Genomic DNA, 19,355 nt, shown 5'->3' with positions numbered 1-19,355 from the left:
CACCCCTCCCGAATTTACATCATGGGAGCAAGAGGGCTTCAACATCTTGCATCCTCAGGGCCTCGCAGGAGTAGCCGGAGGAATGGACTCTGGTAAGTCCAATCTCAACTACTATATCCCCCCCACCCCACAAGCATGCCAACCCACACCCCCACCCTCACCCCCAAACCCCCAGCACACATCCTCCCTGACAATGTCTCACCAGCACAACCCACCCATCCCAACACCAACTCCTGCATGCCAACACAATCCATGGACACCCATCACCCAAGCATGACCACTGCACTTACCCCCCCCCCCCACTAACCACCCTCACAACACCTCCCTCAAGGGAATGCCTGCACTGGGGGACGAGGGCACCCATAACACGCACGCCATTGCACACACAGAAACAATAACCAAACTCTCTTACCCCATGCAGGACCCGAACGCCAACACACCAGCCAGGAGGGTCCAGAAATGTCCATCCCACCCCCGGAACAGGCCCACAGTGAGGACAGCAGCTCTGTCGACACTGAACCTGATGACCAGCCCGGACCATCGGGGACCTCTGGGCAGTCGGTTCCCCTCAGGCAGCCACAGGCCACACCAGACCCGACCCCCTCTGCCAACACCAGCACAGCTCCCACCCAGCGGGCCCATGCCTCTGTCTCTAGGACACGTCAATCAGCGGTGTGTCTGCCACTACAGGGCACCCAGGCTAACCCAACACCCCAACAACAACAGGGACCTGGGGGCAGTGGGAGCGGGCACACCGTCCAGGAGACAGAGGCCGGGGGAAACCGGGCAGCTCGGAGGGCTGCTGTGCGACAGGGGGGGAGGAGAGGCCCAGGGAACCCACTCTCCAAGAGGCCCTCACCACCATCATGGGGGCCTACCACCACTCCCAAGAGACGATGGCGACGGTACTGGCCAGGTTCACGGAGATCCAGGCACAGCAGGAGGAACGCTACATGGGGTTCAGGGAGGAGCTGAGAATCATCGGGACCGCAATGGGGACCATCGTCCTGGCCCTCAACAGGATAGAAGACGCGTTGCGGGACCATGTGGCACCACACAGGGCCCCTGTCACTAGCCCGGACCAGGAACAGCTTACCACCTCCGCCGGCGCAAGTGGACAGGAGGCCCCAACACCACGACAGGCCACCAGAACCCCACCTCCTGCTGAAGAACAACCAGCCCGTAAGAGGAGCCTGAGATCCAAAAAAAAGACAGAGTAGGATGTCAAGACCCCCGCCAGCAGGACATACCCCCTGAACTCTTCCCACTGTCCCACATTGCCACCCTGTCCAACCATGAACTGCCTCTGCTCCATCCTTCCACAGGCAAAAGGACAATGCACCTGTGAGACTGAGAACTGGACTCTGCCATGGACATTACTCCACCCCCACCCATCACCCTTATAATCACATGTACCAATATCTAGCACTGTAAATAAATCACATATTGCACACAAATCAGTTTGGAGTCATGCTGTATTATTAGCAAATGTATTACATATTACTGTTCAATATCTGTTCTGTCAATTAGTGATGACAACATACCAATGTCAATACGCTGTAGTTCATGGGCAAACCAAGCAGAAGTCAGGCACTGAGTCATACAGCACTGAGAAGGGAAGGGAAAAACAAAAATTACCCAAAAAGATCTGGTGGGAACTACAGAAAGTACAGATGCAGGAGGCTATAAGCAATTGTGAAATGGCGTGGGTGATTCTTACCTGGGTGTTACTGGAAATACTGTTGTATCACTCTGTCCCTATTGTCTGTGTCGTCCTCTGAGTCTTCCTCCTCTTCACTCTCCACAGGCTCCACGGCTTCTACAACACCACCATCTGGACCATCCTCCTGCAGGAAAGGCACCTGGCGTCGCAAAGCCAGGTTGTGAAGCATACAGCACGCCACGATGATATGGCACACCTTCTTTGGTGAGTACATTAGGGATCCACCGGTCATATGCAGGCACCTAAACCTGGCCTTCAGGAGGCCAAAGGTTCGCTCAATCACCCTCCTAGTACGCCCATGGGCCTCATTGTAGCGTTCCTCTGCCCTTGTCCGGGGATTCCTCACTGGGGTCAGTAGCCACGGCAGGTTGGGGTAACCAGAGTCACCTATTAGCCACACACGTTGTCTCTGTAGCTGCTCCATCACATAGGGGATGCTGCTATTTCGCATCACATACGCGTCATGCACTGACCCTGGGAACTTGGCATTTACATGGGAGATGTACTGGTCAGCCAAACAGACCACCTGGACATTAATCGAATGATAACTTTTTCTGTTTCGGTACACCTGCTCATCGTCTTTTGGGGGTACCAAAGCCACATGGGGCCCATCAATGGCACCAATGATGTTGGGGATATGGCCAAGGGCATAGAAATCACCCTTCACTGTAGGCAAGTCACCCTCCTCTGGGAAAAAGATGTAGCTCCGCATGAGTTTCATCAGGGCAGACAACACTCTGCTCAAAATCTTAGAAAACATAGGCTGAGACATTCCAGATGACATGGCCACTGTGGTCTGGAATGACCCACTTGCCAAAAAATGGAGGACTGACAAAACCTGCACCAGAGGGGGAATCCCTGTGGGTTGGCAGATGGGGGACATCAGGTCTGGCTCCAGCTGGGCACACAGTTCATGGATAGTGGCACGGTCAAGTCTGTATCGAAGTATTATATGGCGTTCTTCCATTGTCGACAGGTCCACCAGCGGTCGGTACACGCGAGGATTCCTCCTTCTCATCCCAAGTCCCAGCAGACGGTGCCTAGGAAGGACAACATGGAGCACAGAGTCAGCCAAACCACAGGTACGTACAGACAGCTTGCACAGTTAAAGAATGGCAATGGGTTGAAAGGCGTGTATGTGTGGCAATGCAAGGCCTAGGCCTGTGTGTCGCAGTCAAAATTAAGCCATGTAGGCCCTTGAAATGACGGCTGCCTGACCTGTGAAGTGGGACAATGGGATGTGAGGTCAATGCGCTGGCGGGGCACACCGTGGCGGTAGGCGGTCGAAGACCGCGGCGCAAAGCTGCATTGGTTAACATTGAAGCCTATGGGTTTCAGGAGCCAATGACGAAGTGCGCCGGCGGTCGCGGTACGCACCGCCGCGGTACGCACCGCCGCGGGCGTGACCGCCATTTTCTATCTGCTTAATCACTCGAGACCTGATCATCCACAGGAGAGGACCTATACTGCAAGTGCTGCTGTGACCTCGATCTGGAAGATACAATGGCTGCTGCGACTGGGGAAAGGGCCCCTGCCTTCACGTCTGAAGAGTTGGAGAAGCTCGTGGATGGGGTCCTCCCCCAGTATCCGCTACTCTACGGTCCTCCAGACCAACAAGTGAGTACACCGGGTGCACATGGAATGGGCTATGCCTGTGTGGATTGGGGTGGATGTAAGTTGGTGGGGTGGGGGGCGAATGAGGAGTGCAATGCCCGACAGATGAGAGCATGTGCCATATGGCAAAGTTGGAGGGGGGGCCAATCACATCTAACATGCAGGTCATTGATGATTTCCTCCTTTCCACCCTGTACATGTCAAATAGGTCAGCGCCCATCAGAAGATCGAGATTTGGCGTGCCATCGCCAAGGAAGTCCGGAACTTGGGGGTCCACAACAGACGGGGCACCCACTGCCGCAAGAGGTGGGAGGACATCCGCCGCGGAACAAGGAAGACCGCAGAAACACTGCTGGGGATGGCCTCCCAACCTAGGAGGGGTGCCAGTCGCACCATGACCCCCCTGATGTCCCGGATCCTGGCGGTGGCCTACCCTGAATTGGATGGGCGCTTTAAGACATCACAGCAGACACAAGGGGGTGAGTATCAGTACATTCTCCTATCTTTCTGCGCAGTGGAGGCGTATGGGTGGGGGAGGAGGGCTGTGGGTGACATTAGGCCAGGGCGCTTTCTGTAGTGTAGTCCTCTCCCTTAGGCATGGCCCTGTGCCCCCGGCCCCCACCTCGGTAGGGTGACAAGTACAGCCATTGAAGGTCCAGCATCTCCCATGTGCGCGTTTGACGTCTCTTGGCCTGTTGTCTTAGTCAGTAGTACTGAGTAGTGTACCCCGAATGCGCGGTTTAGTGCATTAGGCACCTGTGTCTGTCCTCTCCGCCAACGGTGTTGACATTGCATGCACTCAACCTGGTCTTCTTTTTTCTCCCCCCACCCTTTCTCTTCATCTTCTTGTGCATGTGTGCATTAGCATCATCAGGCGGAGGAGATTTGGCATCGGAGCACGAGGGAGCTGCAGGACACAAGGCCCCGGTGGGCCCAGGAACAGACACCGAGGGCACCAGTGATCCGGAGGGCGAGGGGAGCACCACGACGGGGACCGCTGGTGAGAGCAGCGAAAGCGACACGTCCTCGGATGGGAGCTCCCTAGGGGTGGTGGCAACATCCGTGCCCCCCGCCTCTACAGGTACAGCCGCCACCCAGCACACCAGCCCCGCCCTCCCAGCAGCCCCTCAGTCTTCGCTCCGTGCCCGTTCGCCCAGGAAGGCGCGCGTCTCCTTCGCCCCAGGCACCTCAGCCCCTGCCCCTGTTGCCCCTGCTGCCCTCAGTGCGGAGCTCATTGACCTGGTAAGGACGCTCATTGTTGGGCAGACGACCCTTTTGAATGCCATCCAGGGTGTGCAAAGGGAGGTGCAACAGAGCAATGCGTACCTGGAGGGCATTCATTCGGGTCAGGCTGCCCATCAACGATCGTTCACTGCTCTGGCCTCAGCACTGACGGCAGCCATTGTCCCTGTTTCCAGCCTCCCTCTTCTTACTGCCTCCAGCCTTTCTCTGTCTCCTGTCCCTCAGCCTATCCCATCCACACCATCAGACCAGCCTGCACACACCTCAACACCCAAGAGCAGCTCATCCAAACACAAGCACCACAGATCCCACAAACACTCACCCAAGCAACACCCAGATGCAGACATGCCAACAGCCACTGCCACCCCTGTGTCCCCCTCCTCCTCGTCTCCCTCCTCCCTCCCTGTGACGTCTACACTCACACCTGCATGCACCCCAACATCAGCCAGTGCTTCCATCACCACCTCACCCTCCAGTACAGTCCACACTCGTGCAGTCACCACCCCCACTGCCATTTACACGTCCCCTGTGTCCTCTCCCACTGTGTCTGTCACCCCCTCTTCCAAGACACACAAACGCAGGCAGCCACCCACCCAACAGCCATCCACCTCACGACAGCCTACAGCACCAGCACCTTCACCCAATGACAGCACACCTGACTCTCCTACAACCACCTCCTCTACCTCCACTTCCATCTCCACTTCTCCTACCCTTTACCTTGGCCCTAAGAAACTTTTCATGGCTAACCTTGACCTCTTTCCCCCCGATGAGCTCCCCCATCCATCTTCAAAGAGTCCCAAGAGCACCGCAGCCACCACCAGCCCAGCTTCTGGTGTCACTGTTGTGCATGGGTTCTGGAGCCCACCCTTTGCCAGCAGTGACACATCGATCAGCAGCAAGGACACGTCCAGCCCCCCCCCCCCGGCAAGAGGACCCGCAAAAACAAGGGCCGCCGTGCGAGGACCGACAGGGCTGCCCCCAAGGAGCAATGTGCGGCCACTTCACCACCCACACCATCTAGGGGAGGCAAGGGCCCGAGAGCCCCATCAAAGGAGCGGAAGGGCAGCAGGAGCGCGGAGAAGGTGGACCCCACATGCCACATCCCAGCTGGGAAGGAGGACACTAAGGAGGCCAGGAGTCCGTCCCGGAAGGGTCCAGAAACGTCACGGTCTGAGGGCGACTGAGCAGGGAGTCCAGGCCAGGTCTGGCTCCCTTGACCTGCTGGATGAGCACCGCTGAACAGGGCCCGCCGTGGAGAAGAGCACCGCTGAACAGGGCCCGCCGTGGAGAAGAGCACCGCTGAACAGGGCCCGCCGTGGAGAAGAGCACCGCTGAACAGGGCCCGCCGTGGAGAAGAGCACCGCTGAACAGGGCCCGCGGTGAAGAAGAGCACCGCTGAACAGGGCCCGCCGTGGAGAAGAGCACCGCTGAACAGGGCCCGCCGTGGAGAAGAGCACCGCTGAACAGGGCCCGCGGTGAAGAAGAGCACCGCTGAACAGGGCCCGCCGTGGAGAAGAGCACCGCTGAACAGGGCCCGCCGTGGAGAAGAGCACCGCTGAACAGGGCCCGCCGTGGAGAAGAGCACCGCTGAACAGGGCCCGCGGTGAAGAAGAGCACCGCTGAACAGGGCCCGCCGTGGAGAAGAGCACCGCTGAACAGGGCCCGCCGTGGAGAAGAGCACCGCTGAACAGGGCCCGCGGTGGAGAAGAGCACCGCTGAACAGGGCCCGCCGTGGAGAAGAGCACCGCTGAACAGGGCCCGCCGTGGAGAAGAGCACCGCTGAACAGGGCCCGCGGTGAAGAAGAGCACCGCTGAACAGGGCCCGCCGTGGAGAAGAGCACCGCTGAACAGGGCCCGCCGTGGAGAAGAGCACCGCTGAACAGGGCCCTTCTTCTCAAGCACCGCTCCGCTGGGCCCTTCTTCTCAAGCACCGCTCCGCTGGGCCCTTCTTCTCAAGCACCGCTCCGCTGGGCCCTTCTTCTCAAGCACCGCTCCGCTGGGCCCTTCTTCTCAAGCACCGCTCCGCTTGGCCCTTCATCTCAAGCACCGCTCCGCTGGGCACCGCCGTCTCAAGCACCGCTCCGCTGGGCCCTTCTTCTCAAGCACCGCTCCGCTGGGCCCTTCCTCTCAAGCACCGCTCCGCTGGGCCCTTCTTCTCAAGCACCGCTCCGCTGGGCCCTTCATCTCAAGCACCGCTCCGCTGGGCACCGCCGTCTCAATCACTGTTTATGGTTCACTGTGCCCACCATGCCTCCTCCTTGACCAGTGGAGACTGTCATCCACCTGATGGACTGTGGCTTTGCACTCCCCAGGATGGTCCAGTGGGCAGCCCACCCACTGTAGAGACATTGAGAGACTGTGGCTTTGCACTCCCCAGGATGGTCCAGTGGGCATGGTGGCTCCTCGTGGATCTGGCGTCGTGGACTCATGTGGCTGTGGTGCCCCCCCCTTCCCTTCCCCCTGAGGTGCCTGTAGTTTTTACATCTGATGCCCCTGCAGTGTTCTCTCCAAAGGACTCAGGTCTCCTGTGTGGGCTTTGCCCTTGTTTCTCAAAACTTTGGCCCACGGACATGATGAATTCGTAGGATGTGCAGGTCTTGTTACTTCAGTTATACACTGATGTGTATGTCATTTGTTTTCTTGTGAATATCTTTCATGGTTGTACGATATTTTTCAGGACCTTTTTGCTACATAAATATTTATTCCAAATTTGAGTATGTCCTAGCATTTTTCTGGGGTGTTTGGGTGGTGTCACTGTGACTTGTTGCTCTGCATTGGTGTGTACATAGTTGGGGGGGGGGGTCGCATATGTGTGTGCCCGTAACCTTTCGTCCTCCCCCCTCCCGTGTGTCGTAGGTGCAGTACTCACTGTTGTCGTCTGCGCCGGACTTCGTACTCGTGGTAGATGAGAAGGTAGACGAGAGCAGGTAGGATGTTTAATTCGGGTTCCATGCTGTCCTCCTTCCTCCTGGAGTGCGTAGTGGTGAGCGTTTTCCCGTTCATAGTTTGTTTCCGCCGTGTTTTTATCGGCGGTGCTCCCGCCCCGGAAAAGGTGGCGGATTGGTGAGTTGTGATAGGGTGGGCGGTACATTGTCTGCCGCCTGGCTTTTGGTGATGACCGCCGCGCTGTTTGTTTGTACCGCCGTGGCGGGTGGAGTGTTAAAGTGGCTGTCTGTGTTGGCGGTTCCCGCCAGGGTCAGAATTCCATATTTTTTACCGCCAGCCTGTTGGCGGGTTGGCCGCCGCTTTAACACCGACCGCCAGGGTTAGAATCACCCCCATAGTTAGGAGAGGCTTGAGTTGCCGTTGCGTCAGTTGTAGGGATTCACTGGAGGCACAAACCTTTTAACCATATCTATGAAGCCATTCAAAGCCACTTTGCTTGGCTTTGAATGGCCTCAAAGATATGGAGTAAGGCAAGGCAGTACAAATCACTGTGTTTCCTTACTCTGTGACAGGGAGGCATTCTATGGGTGTTACAGAGGGTTTTCCACGGAACACCCATGGAGTTTGATGCATCCCCAGATTTACAAGATCCTGTAAGCCTGGGGATGTGCAAAAACCTTACGCCTTCCCAGGGGATGCGTAACGAGGAGAAATATCTTTATTTCTCCTTGTTTTCTCTCTTTTTATGTACGCTGCATTCTGCATAGAAAGAGGAATAAGTCATCCAGGGTTGGTTTTGTGCAGGAAGGTGCACATATATGGTGCATTCCTGCCCTTCCCTTTTGATTCATGGCACTGCAGCAAGTTGACTTGCTGCATTGCCCTGCACCAAAAGCCCATAAATCTTGGCCTAAGTGATGAGCACATCTGTTGTGATTAGAGGCACACATTGATGATAACCAGTGTGGAGTGCAATAAACAACAGCTAGAGAAAATGCACATGTAAAATGCTTATCTATATTACCCAACCTGGCAACCTCTCGGTAGTAAAATGATGGACATGACAATTGTATCTTTGCCTCATTCGATATCGTGCAGATAGCTGAAAAGTGCATGGAAGAAAATGAATATCTTAGTAAATTACAATCAGAGAGTGAACTAGATACATTTATGTAATGCTTAAAGGGTTCTTGGCCCAGAGAAACACAATGCAATAGCGAGGAACCTGCAAATTCATTGGCAAGTTAAAGATAAAACTTCTGTTGAACATGGGCTATTGTGTAGACGCAGCAAACTCATATTAGTACCTCCTGATATTCTGAAATAAAAGCCGATAACATATGGCATGTTTGGGGCATCCTGGCCAAAACGTGCCTAAATGTAGATTAGGATGTCCACGTATGGATTCAGAGATTTGAATAATGATTCAAGTACGTAGCACATGTTGCTTCGTTAACAAGTATAACTTTGTGCACCAAACCCCATGTAATTTAATAGAAATTCCAGATCTAGCATGGCATACACTGGGTCTAGACTTTAATGGGCCATACAACAACTTACCAGCCTAGCGGAGATACAGACTGACACAAGCGGACTATTCAAAGTGATTTATATGTTGCTTCATTGTGCAGGCTCCATCTTCTGTTGTGGTTGCTTTTCTACATGACATCTTCAGTAAGGAGTGGTTTCCTGTTGTACACACGAGTCACAATAGTCACACTAGACTGTAGGATGAGTGAATTTCTAAAGTTTTCAACCATATGTCCACATCTCACTTTTTGTACCACCCACAGATGGTCAAATGGCTGCTGAAAGAAAAAAAACACATGACAAAAGATTACATTCATTGGGCTCTAGCCAGGGGTACAGTCAAAAAGAAGCTTTGCAAACCAAACATTTGGCACATCAGAATACTTCTCAAAGTGTGACTATCAAAACACTTTTTGTTGCTGAGATATAGGGATACTTTATCCACATTGTGCCCAATTTAGATGCAAATCTGCAATAGTCGAAATGGTGTACAGCAAAAAAGAAACGCAGACCCGAGTCCCCCACACAATAAGTGTTAAACACGAAATATAGGAAGTATATTAAAGCTCAAAATAAAACCTGAAAATGTAACTCTATAAAGTTGGTAACTGAACTAGGATAATAAAAATGTTGCAGGGACTTTAGGAAGATAAAAATATTTACCAAACTTGATATGTGCGTAAAGCCCTCATTCTGACCCTGGCGGTCAGTGTTAAAGCGGCGGCCAACCCGCCAACAGGCTGGCGGCCAAAAAATATGAATTCTGACCCTGGCGGGAAGCGCCAACACAGGCCGCCGCTTTAACACTCCGACCGCCACGGCGGTACAAACAAACAGAGCGGCGGTCACCGCCAACAGGCAGGCGGCAGACAATGTACCGCCCACCCTATCATGACCCACCAATCCGCCACCTTTTCCGGGGCGGGAGCCCCGCCGATAAAAACACGGCAGAAACAGACATCTCCAATGGAAAACGCTTACCTCGACACATTCCACACGGAATCGGAACAGCATGGAACCCGAACTCCACATCCTCCCAGCCATTGCCTTCCTGCTCTTCTTCCAGGATCACGAACCTCGCCGCAGACGACAACGGTGAGTACTGCACCTACGACACAGGGGAGGGGGGAGGAGGAAAGGTTACGGGCACACACATACGCCACACACCCACCCCCACCCTCACCCCCACCGAAATACCTACACACCTATGCAGATAAAAAAGTCAGAGTGACACCCCCAACCCCCTCCCCCCCAAAACAAAGACAAAAGCCAATGCATGTAAAAGTAGAACCATATTATTGCAACAATAAAGTATAGCGACCTTAGCAATATATGAAGAATGAATACACATCTAGAACTCTATCCATACAAGCAGCAAAAGTCCGGCCCAGTCAATCAAAGTCCAAAGGTCCGTGGGCCAACACATGGGCAAAGCCCACACACGAGATCCAGTCCATTGGAGAGAACACTGCTGGGGCATCACTAAAATAAAAAGACAGGCACCTCAGGGGGAAGGGAAGGGGGGGCACCTCAGCCACATGAGTCCACGACGCCAGATCCACGAAGGGCCTCCATGCCCACTGTGCCATCCTGGGGAGTGCAAAGCCACAGTCTCACAAGTCTCTACAGTGGGTGGATTGCCCACTGTGCCATCCTGGGGAGTGCAAAGCCACAGTCTCACAAGTCTCTACAGTGGGTGGATTGCCCACTGTGCCATCCTGGGAGTGCAAAGCCACAGTCTCACAAGTCTCTACAGTGGGTGGATTGCCCACTGTTACATCCTGGGGAGTGCAAAGCCACAGTCCATCTGGTGGATTACAGAGACCACTGGTCATGGAGGAGGCATGGTGGGCAGAGTGCGTCGTGAAGGCCTGCCCGACACAGAACCGGGACTGCCAATGGGCCAGCGGTGCTTGAGATGAAGGGCCCAGCGGAGCGGTGCTTGACAGGAAGGGCCCAGCGGAGCGGTGCTTGAGATGAAGGGCCCAGCGGAGCGGTGCTTGACAGGAAGGGCCCAGCGGAGCGGTGCTTGAGATGAAGGGCCCAGCGGAGCGGTGCTTGACAGGAAGGGCCCAGCGGAGCCGTGCTTGACAGGAAGGGCCCTGTTCAGCGGTGCTTCTCACGGCGGGGCCCTGTTCAGCGGTTCTGGTCACGGCGGGGCCCTGTTCAGCGGTTCTGGTCACGGCGGGGCCCTGTTCAGCGGTTCTGCTCACGGCGGGGCCCTGTTCAGCGGTGCTCCTCACGGCGTGGCCCTGTTCAGCGGTTCTGGTCACGGCGGGGCCCTGTTCAGCGGTTCTGGTCACGGCGGGGCCCTGTTCAGCGGTTCTGCTCACGGCGGGGCCCTGTTCAGCGGTGCTTCTCACGGCGGGGCCCTGTTCAGCGGTGCTCCTCACGGCGGGGCCCTGTACAGCGGTTCTGCTCACGGCGGGGCCCTGTTCAGTGGTTCTGCTCACGGCGGGGCCCTGTTCAGCAGTGCTCCTCACGGCGGGGCCCTGTTCAGCGGTTCTGCTCACGGCGGGGCCCTGTTCAGCGGTGCTTCTCACGGCGGGGCCCTGTTCAGCGGTGCTCCTCACGGCGGGGCCCTGTTCAGCGGTTCTGCTCACGGCAGGGGCCCTGTTCAGCGGTGCTCCTCACGGCGGGGCCCTGTTCAGCGGTGCTCCTCACGGCGGGGCCCTGTTCAGCGGTGCCTGTCTTGTGTTTCCAGTGAACCACACCTGGCCAATATTTGACGCTCACTCTGCATCGGACCTTTCCGTTGCGGGGCCCTCCTGTGATGGAGTCCTGGGGCCCTGGCTCTCCTTCGATACCCCCGGAATGGGGCTGGAGGGGCCCTCATGGCCAGGTCGGCTTCTCCCTGCCCTTTGCTCCTTGCTGCCCTTGCCCTCCTTGGCAGACTGTCCGTGGCCCTTGGCTCCCTTACCCGATGTGGCAGGTGACGGTGCAAGGCTACCCTCCTTGGGGGCAGGCGTATCAGGCCTGTCGCGCCTGCCCTTCAGTTTCTTGGTCCTCTTCCCAGGGGGGGGGGCTGGCTGTGCCTTTGCTGCTGGACGATGTCCCAGCCCAAGGAAAGGGCGGACTCCAAAAACCAGGCACGACATTCTTTGGAGTTGCTGGGCTGGTGGTGGCTGAGGTGTTTGTGGAACTCTTACGGGATGGAGGGGGTGGGTCAGGTGAGGAAAAGAGGTCCACTTTAGAGAGGAAAATTTTCTTTGGAGCCATGGGAAGGGTGGCTGGAGTGGGTATGGGAGTGGAGGAAGAGGATGTGGTTGTAGGAGAGTCAAGTGTGCTGTCTTTGGGTGCAGGTGCTTGGGCAGGAGGCTGACGTGAGGTGGATGGCTGTTGTTTGGGTGCCTGCCTGCGTTTGTGTGGTTGGGAAGCGGGAGTGACAGACACACTGGGAGAGGACACAGGGGACGTGTACATGGCAGTGGGGGTGGTGACTGCACGTGTGCGGACTGGTGTAGAGGGTGTGCTGGTGATGGGTGCAATGGCTGATGGTGGTGTGCTTGCAGGTGTGTGTGGAGACGTCACAGGGAGGGAGGAGGGAGACGAGGAGGTGGGGGACACAGAGGAGGTAGTGGCTGTTGGCATGTCTGCATCTGGATGTTGCTTGGATGAATGTTTGTGTGTCCTGTGGTGCTTATGTCTGGATGAGCTGCCCTTGGGTGTTGAGGTGTGTGCAGGCTGGTCTGTAGGTGTGGATGGGATAGGCAGAGGAACAGGGGAGTGGGACTGGGTGGAGGGAGTCAGAAGAGGGAGGCTGGAGACAGGGACAATCGCTGCCGTCAGTGCTGAGGCCAGAGCGTTGAACGATCGTTGATGGGCAGCCTGACCCGAATGAAGGCCCTCCAGGTATGCATTGCTTTGATGCACCTCCCTCTCCACACCCTGGATGGCATTCAAAAGGGTAGACTGCCCAACAATGATGGTCCTCAGGAGGTCAATGACCTCCTCACTGAGGGCAGCAGGGGTGACTGGGGCAGGGCCTGAGGTGCCTGGGGCGAAGGAGATGGTCGGCTTCCTGGCCTTGCGGGCACGGGACGAGGGCCGAGGGGCTGCTGGGAGGGCGGAGCTGGTGCGCTGGGTGGCGGCTGTACCTGTTTCTGCGGTGGGCACGGATGTTGCCGCCACCGCAAGGGAGCTCCCTTCCGAGGATGTGTCGGTGTCGCTGCCGTCTCCACGGGTCCCCGTGGTGGAGCCCCCCTCGCCCTCCGTCTCACTGGTCATGTCGGAGTCCGTTGCATGGCCCTCCGGGGCCATGTGAAGATGCAGCTCCCTCTTGCGCCGATGCCACTTCTCCTCCGCCTGATGATGCTTATGCACGCATTCACAGAAAAACAAAGAAAATGAGGGGGGGGTGGAAAACATAAAGACAAGTTGAGTGCATGCATTGGGGACACCATTGGCGGAGAGGACAGACACAGAAGCCCCCTGCACTACGCTGCGCACTTGGGGTACACTACTCATTCACTGGGACATGCCCTACAAGCCAATGGGCGACAACTGCCCACACAGTATACACTGGTCCATGAATCGCATTACTAGGCACCCTACAGAGGTGGGGGGCGGGGGCACAGGACCATACTTCACGGACGGGCCTATCCTACAGAAATCGCCTTGGCCTAGGGATACCCACAGCCCTCCTCCCCCACCCAGGCACCTCCACTGCGCGCAAAATAGCTGAATGTGCTGGTACTCACCCCCTTGTGTCTGCTGTGATGTCCTCAAGCGCCCATCTAAATCCCCGCCAGGATCCGGGACATCAGGGGGGTCAAGGTACGACTGGCACCCCTCCTAGGTTGGGAGGCCATCCCCAGCAGAGCCTCCGCGGTCTTCCTGCTCCCGCGGCGGATGTCCTCCTACCTCTTGCGGCAGTGGGTGCCCCTTCTGGTGTGGACCCCCAGGGCCCGGACGTCCTTGGCGATGGCACGCCAAATGTCAATCTTCTGATGGGCGCTGACCTATGTGACATGTACAGGGGGGGAAGAGAAACATCATCACTTTTCTGCATGCTCGATGTGAGTGGCCCCCCCTCCCCAACCTTGCCATGTGGCACATGCTCTCATCTGTCGTGCCATGCATTCGTCATTCGCTGCCCTCCCCTCCATCGTACATCCTCCCCACTCAGGCCAGGCATTGGGCACTATGCATTGCCCCCGTGTACTCACCTGTTGGTCTGGAGGCCCGTAGAGTAGCGCATACTGGGGGAGGACCCCGTCCACGAGCTTCTCCAACTCCTCGGAACTGAAGGCGGGGGCCCTTTCCCCAGTCGCAGCAGCCATTGTCACTTCCAGACCGAGGTCACAGCAGCACTTGCAGTATAGGTCCTCTCCTGTGGATGCTCAGGTCTCGTGTGGTCAAGCAGAGAGAAAATGGCGGTGCGTGCCGTGGCGGTGCGTACCGCGGCGGTGCGTACCGCGACGGCCGGCGCTCCCCGCCATTGGCTCCTGAAACCCATAGGGTTCAATGTTGTCCAATGCGGCTTTGCGAAGCGGACTGCGACCGCCTACCGCCACGGTGTGCCACGCTTGCGCAATTACCTCACTTCACATTGTCACACTTCACAGGTCAGGCAGCCGCCATTTCAAGGGCCCACATGGCTTCATTCCTACTGCGTCACACATGGCTAGGCCTTGCACCGACAATCATACTAGCCATTCAATCCCGAGAGATACGTGTACTGGGCATGCTATGGGCACTTACCTGTGGGTTGCTTGACTCTGTGCTCCATGTTGTCCTTCCTAGGCATCGTCCGCTGGGACTTGCGAGGAGACGGAGGAATCTTCCCGTGTACAGACCACTGGTGGACCTGTCAACAATGGAAGAAGGACACGTCATACTCACCTACAGACTCAACCGTGCCACTATACAGGAACTGTGTGCCCAGCTGGAGCCAGACCTGATGTCACCCATCCGCCAACCCACAGGGATTCCGCCTCTAGTGCAGGTGCTGTCAGTACTGCATTTTTTGGCAAGTGGATCCTTTCAAACTACCGTGGCCATTTCATCTGGGATGTCTCAGCCTATGTTTTCAAAGGTGTTGTCCAGAGTGTTGTCTGCCCTGATGAAATACATGCGGAGCTACATCATTTTCCCTGAGGTGGGTGACTTGCCTACAGTGAAGGGTGATTTCTATGCCCTTGGACACATTCCCAATATCATTGGTGCCATTGATGGTACCCATGTGGCTTTGGTTCCCCCAAAAGACGATGAGCAGGTGTACAGGAACCGTAAAAATTATCATTCGATGAATGTCCAGGTGGTCTGTTTGGCTGACCAGTACATCTCCCATTTAAATGCCAAGTTCCCAGGGTCAGTGCATGACGCGTACATCATGCGAAATAGCAGCATCCCTTATGTGATGGAACAGCTACAGAGACAGCGTGTGTGGCTAATTGGTGACTCTGGTTACCCCAACCTGCCTTGGCTATTGACCCCAGTGAGGAATCCCAGGACCAGGGCAGAGGAACGGTACAATGAGGCCCATGGGCGGACTAGGAGGGTGATTGAGCGGACCTTCGGCCTCCTGAAGGCCAGGTTTAGGTGCCTGCATATGACTGGTGGATCCCTAATGTACTCACCAAGGAAGGTGTGTCATATCATCGTGGCCTGCTGCATGCTTCACAACCTGGCTTTGCGACGCCAGGTGCCTTTCCTGCAGGAGGCTGGTCCAGATGGTGGTGTTGTGGCCGCTGTGGAGCCTGCGGAGAGTGAAGAGGAGGAAGACGAAGAGGACGACACAGACAACAGGGACAGAGTGATACTGCAGTATTTCCAGTGACACACAGGTAATAATCTACTCCAGCATTGTATTATATCTGTAACTGTAGTGGCTCTCTACTGTCTGACCTTTCACCCCAATGTATGGTAACTTAGTTGTGTATATCACTTCCTATTTCAGTGATCTGATCCCCACGGAGTGCCCTCTGGTTTTTTTCCCCATGGACTACCGCTGTGTGACACTGATATGTTGTCATCACAATGTAACTAGAAATGTTTTGTTGGTTATATCGAATACATTTGGTTTAAATAAATAGATAGCAGAATCCAGTTGGTTAATGTGCAATAATTGTGTTTATTGAAGTTTTAAAATAGGTGTATGGTTCAAATAGGGTGATGGTGGAGGCATGTCCATGGCAGTGTCCAGACTGTCGTTCCTTCAGGTCCATTGTCCATATGCCTGTGGAAGGTGGAGCAGGGGCAGTTCAAGGTTGGACAGGGTAAACAAGTGGGACAATGGGATGACATCCGGGGTTTTCCGTGCATGGCGGGGGTCTTGACATCCTACTCTGTCTTCTTCCTTGATCTCAGGCCTTTCTTGCGGGGTGGTTCTTGTTCTGCAGGGGGTGGGGTCCGGGAGGGCCGTTGCTGTTGTGTCGGGGCCTCCTGACCACTAGCGCCGGCGGAGGTGGTGGGCTGTTCTTCCTCCATGCTAGTGGCAGGGGCCCTTTGGGGGGCCACATGGTCCCGCAATGTGGTGACAATCTGGTTGAGTGCCACCACGATTGTACCCATTGCGGAACTGATGCTGCGCAGTTCTTCCCGGAACCCCATGTACTGGCCCTCCTGCATGGCCTGGATCTCCTGGAACCTGGCCAGGACCGTCGCCATCGTCTCTTGGGAGTGGTGGTACGCTCCCATGATGGTGGTGAGGGCCTCTTGGACAGTGGGTTCCCTAGGCCTGTCCTCCCTCTGTCGCACAGCAGCCCTCCCAGTTCCTCTTTGTTCCTGGGCCTCTGTCCCCTCGACGGTGTGCCCACTACCAGTGCCCCCAGGTCCCTGTTGTTGTTGGGGTTGTGGGTTACCCTGGGTGCCCTGTACTAGTAGACACACCGCTGCTTGACCTGTCCTGGAGACAGAAGCATGGGCCCGCTGGGAGGGTGCTGTGCTGGTGTTTCCTGAGGGGGGTAGGTCTGCTGTGGCCTGGGGCTGACTGAGGGTAACCGACTGTCCAGAGGTCCCCGATGGTCCGGGCTGGTCATCAGGTTCTAGGTCGACAGAGCTGCTGTCATCACTGGGGGCCTGTTCTGGGGGTGGGATGGACAAATCTGGACCCTCCTGGCCGGTGTGTTGGCGTTCGGGCCCTGCAGGGGTAAAAGAATATGGTTATTGATTTTGTGTGTGCCGTGGCGTGCGATTTGTGGGTGCCCTTGTCCCCCAATTCTGGCAGTCCCATGTGGGAGGAGTTGTGAGGGTGGTTTGTGGGGGGGGATGGGTATGTGCAGTGGTCATGCTTAGGTGATGGGTGTCCATGGTTTGTGTTGGCATTCAGGGGTTTGGGTTGGGTTGGGTGGGTTGTGCTGGTGAGACATTAGCAGGGAGGATATGTGCTGGGGGGTTGGGGGTGAGGGTGGGGGTGTGGGTTGGCATGCTGGTGGTTGGGGGGGGTGAAGTAGTTGAGATTCGACTTACCAGAGTCCATTCCTCTGCCTACTCCAGCGAGGCCCTCAGGATGCAGGATGTTCAAGACCTCTTGCTCCCATGCTGTGAATTCGGGTGGAGTGGGTGGGGGTCCGCCGCCAGTCTTCTGCACAGTGATATTGTATCTTGACACCATCGACCGCACCTTCCCCCGTAGGTCGTTCCAGCGCTTTCGGATGTCTTCCCGATTTCTGGGATGCTGTCCCACAGCGTTGACCATGTCGACGATCCTTTGCCATAGCTCCGCCTTCCTGGCTATTGTGGTGTGCTGCACCTGTGTGCCGAAGAGCTGGGGCTCTACCCTGATTATTTCCTCCACCATGACCCTGAGTTCTTGGTCCGAGAACCTGGGGTGTCTTTGGGGTGCCATGGGGTGGTGTGGATGAGGTGTGGGGTGGTGTTTGTGGTGATGAGTGTAGTGGTGTGTGGTGTTTTGTGCGTAGATGTGGTGTGGGTGATGATGTTGGGTTCCTGTGTGTGTTGTGGTTTGCGTTCCCTGTGCTCTCTCTCTGTGTATTGCGCCGTGTCTCTGAATTTCGCTTTGTGGGGGTTTGTGGGTGATGTGGGTGTGTGTTTTATATGGTGATGGGTGTGTGGGAGTGGTGTTTGTATGTGCATCAGGTGTGTGTATTTGGAATTGTCCAATGGGGCTGTGTTTTGTAAATGTGTGTGTATTTTGAGCGCAGCGGTGTGTACCGCCAATGGAATACCGCGGTTGAAAGACCGCCGCATGGATTCGTGGGTCGTAATGGCATGGGCGTGTTTGTGTTGGTGTGACGGTGGAGGTTTGGTCATCTCCAGGTTATCGCTGACCGCTGATGAGGCGGGCTTCGGTGGATGTCGGGTTTTTGGCGGTTTGGCAGTTGTGGGTCAGAATGACCGTGGCGGTTTACCGCGGCCGCGGCGGGATGATGGTGGTCTTCTAACCGGCGGTTTGTGCCTTTTACCGCCAGGGTCAGAATGACCCCCATAGAGTTATGCTAAGGTACAAGCGCTTAAGAAACAACATCCTGAGGCCCAGGTTCATGTGCATAACAATATAAAGTGAAGTACAAACTAATACTGGATGAGGAAAAAAGGATCCGTAATACATTCTAGAAGTTGAAAACGGGCAGTCAAACAGACTCCACAAATTGACACCGAATTCATGTTGCACCCGGTGGCAGTCAAGACTGACAGTAGTGTTTCCAGATTCCTCTGGATAGGTCAAAAACCAATACTTCTTGCTCATATGTACACCTTGTAGAATTTAAATCTGAAAAATGAACGTTAGTCAAGAGAAAATGGTTGTTTATTTACAATTGCACTCAGGCTAAAATGAAGATATACCTGCAAAGAATAAAATGGTGGGAAACAATCACATAGAGATAATTTACTAATTCAATGAACTCGGGACGAGCTCTCTCGATCCATCTGAATTGAACATGGGTGAGGATCTTCATGTATTTCTGGGGGAATCAGGTGTCACAGTACAATTTAGAATCCTGTTTTCTGGTTGCAGAATTGTTCAGTTCTTTTCAAATCTGTTTAATTTGCATTACCAATGTCACACATTGAACGCACATTTCCAGTTTCTTATTTTTTCCTGTTTTTCTTCTTCTTTATTTCTTCTCCTCTTCAGACACATATGAAGATGTATGCAGACAGAGAGACAGTCAGGAGATATGGAGAAGATATTTAGATTATGATAATTAGGTTGTAATTGATTTTTAACCAATGTTGACATTAGTTTCATGCTAAATAATATAGAAGGGTATTTCCCACTTGGGATTTATGCTGATGTTACCATCGCTTTTTATGCCATTAAAATGGATATATGATGCCAGATTGAAGCTTATTAAGTAAAAAGAAAACTAGTAAGCAATTTTAGAAAAAATGTAGCTAAAATCTGCATGGATATAAAGATATAAGCTATGGAACACATTGTTAACATTTCCTG

Source organism: Pleurodeles waltl, chromosome 5, assembly GCF_031143425.1.
Source record: "Pleurodeles waltl isolate 20211129_DDA chromosome 5, aPleWal1.hap1.20221129, whole genome shotgun sequence".
NCBI classification, from domain to species: domain Eukaryota; kingdom Metazoa; phylum Chordata; class Amphibia; order Caudata; family Salamandridae; genus Pleurodeles; species Pleurodeles waltl.
Note: the sequence above shows the minus strand (reverse complement) of the source record.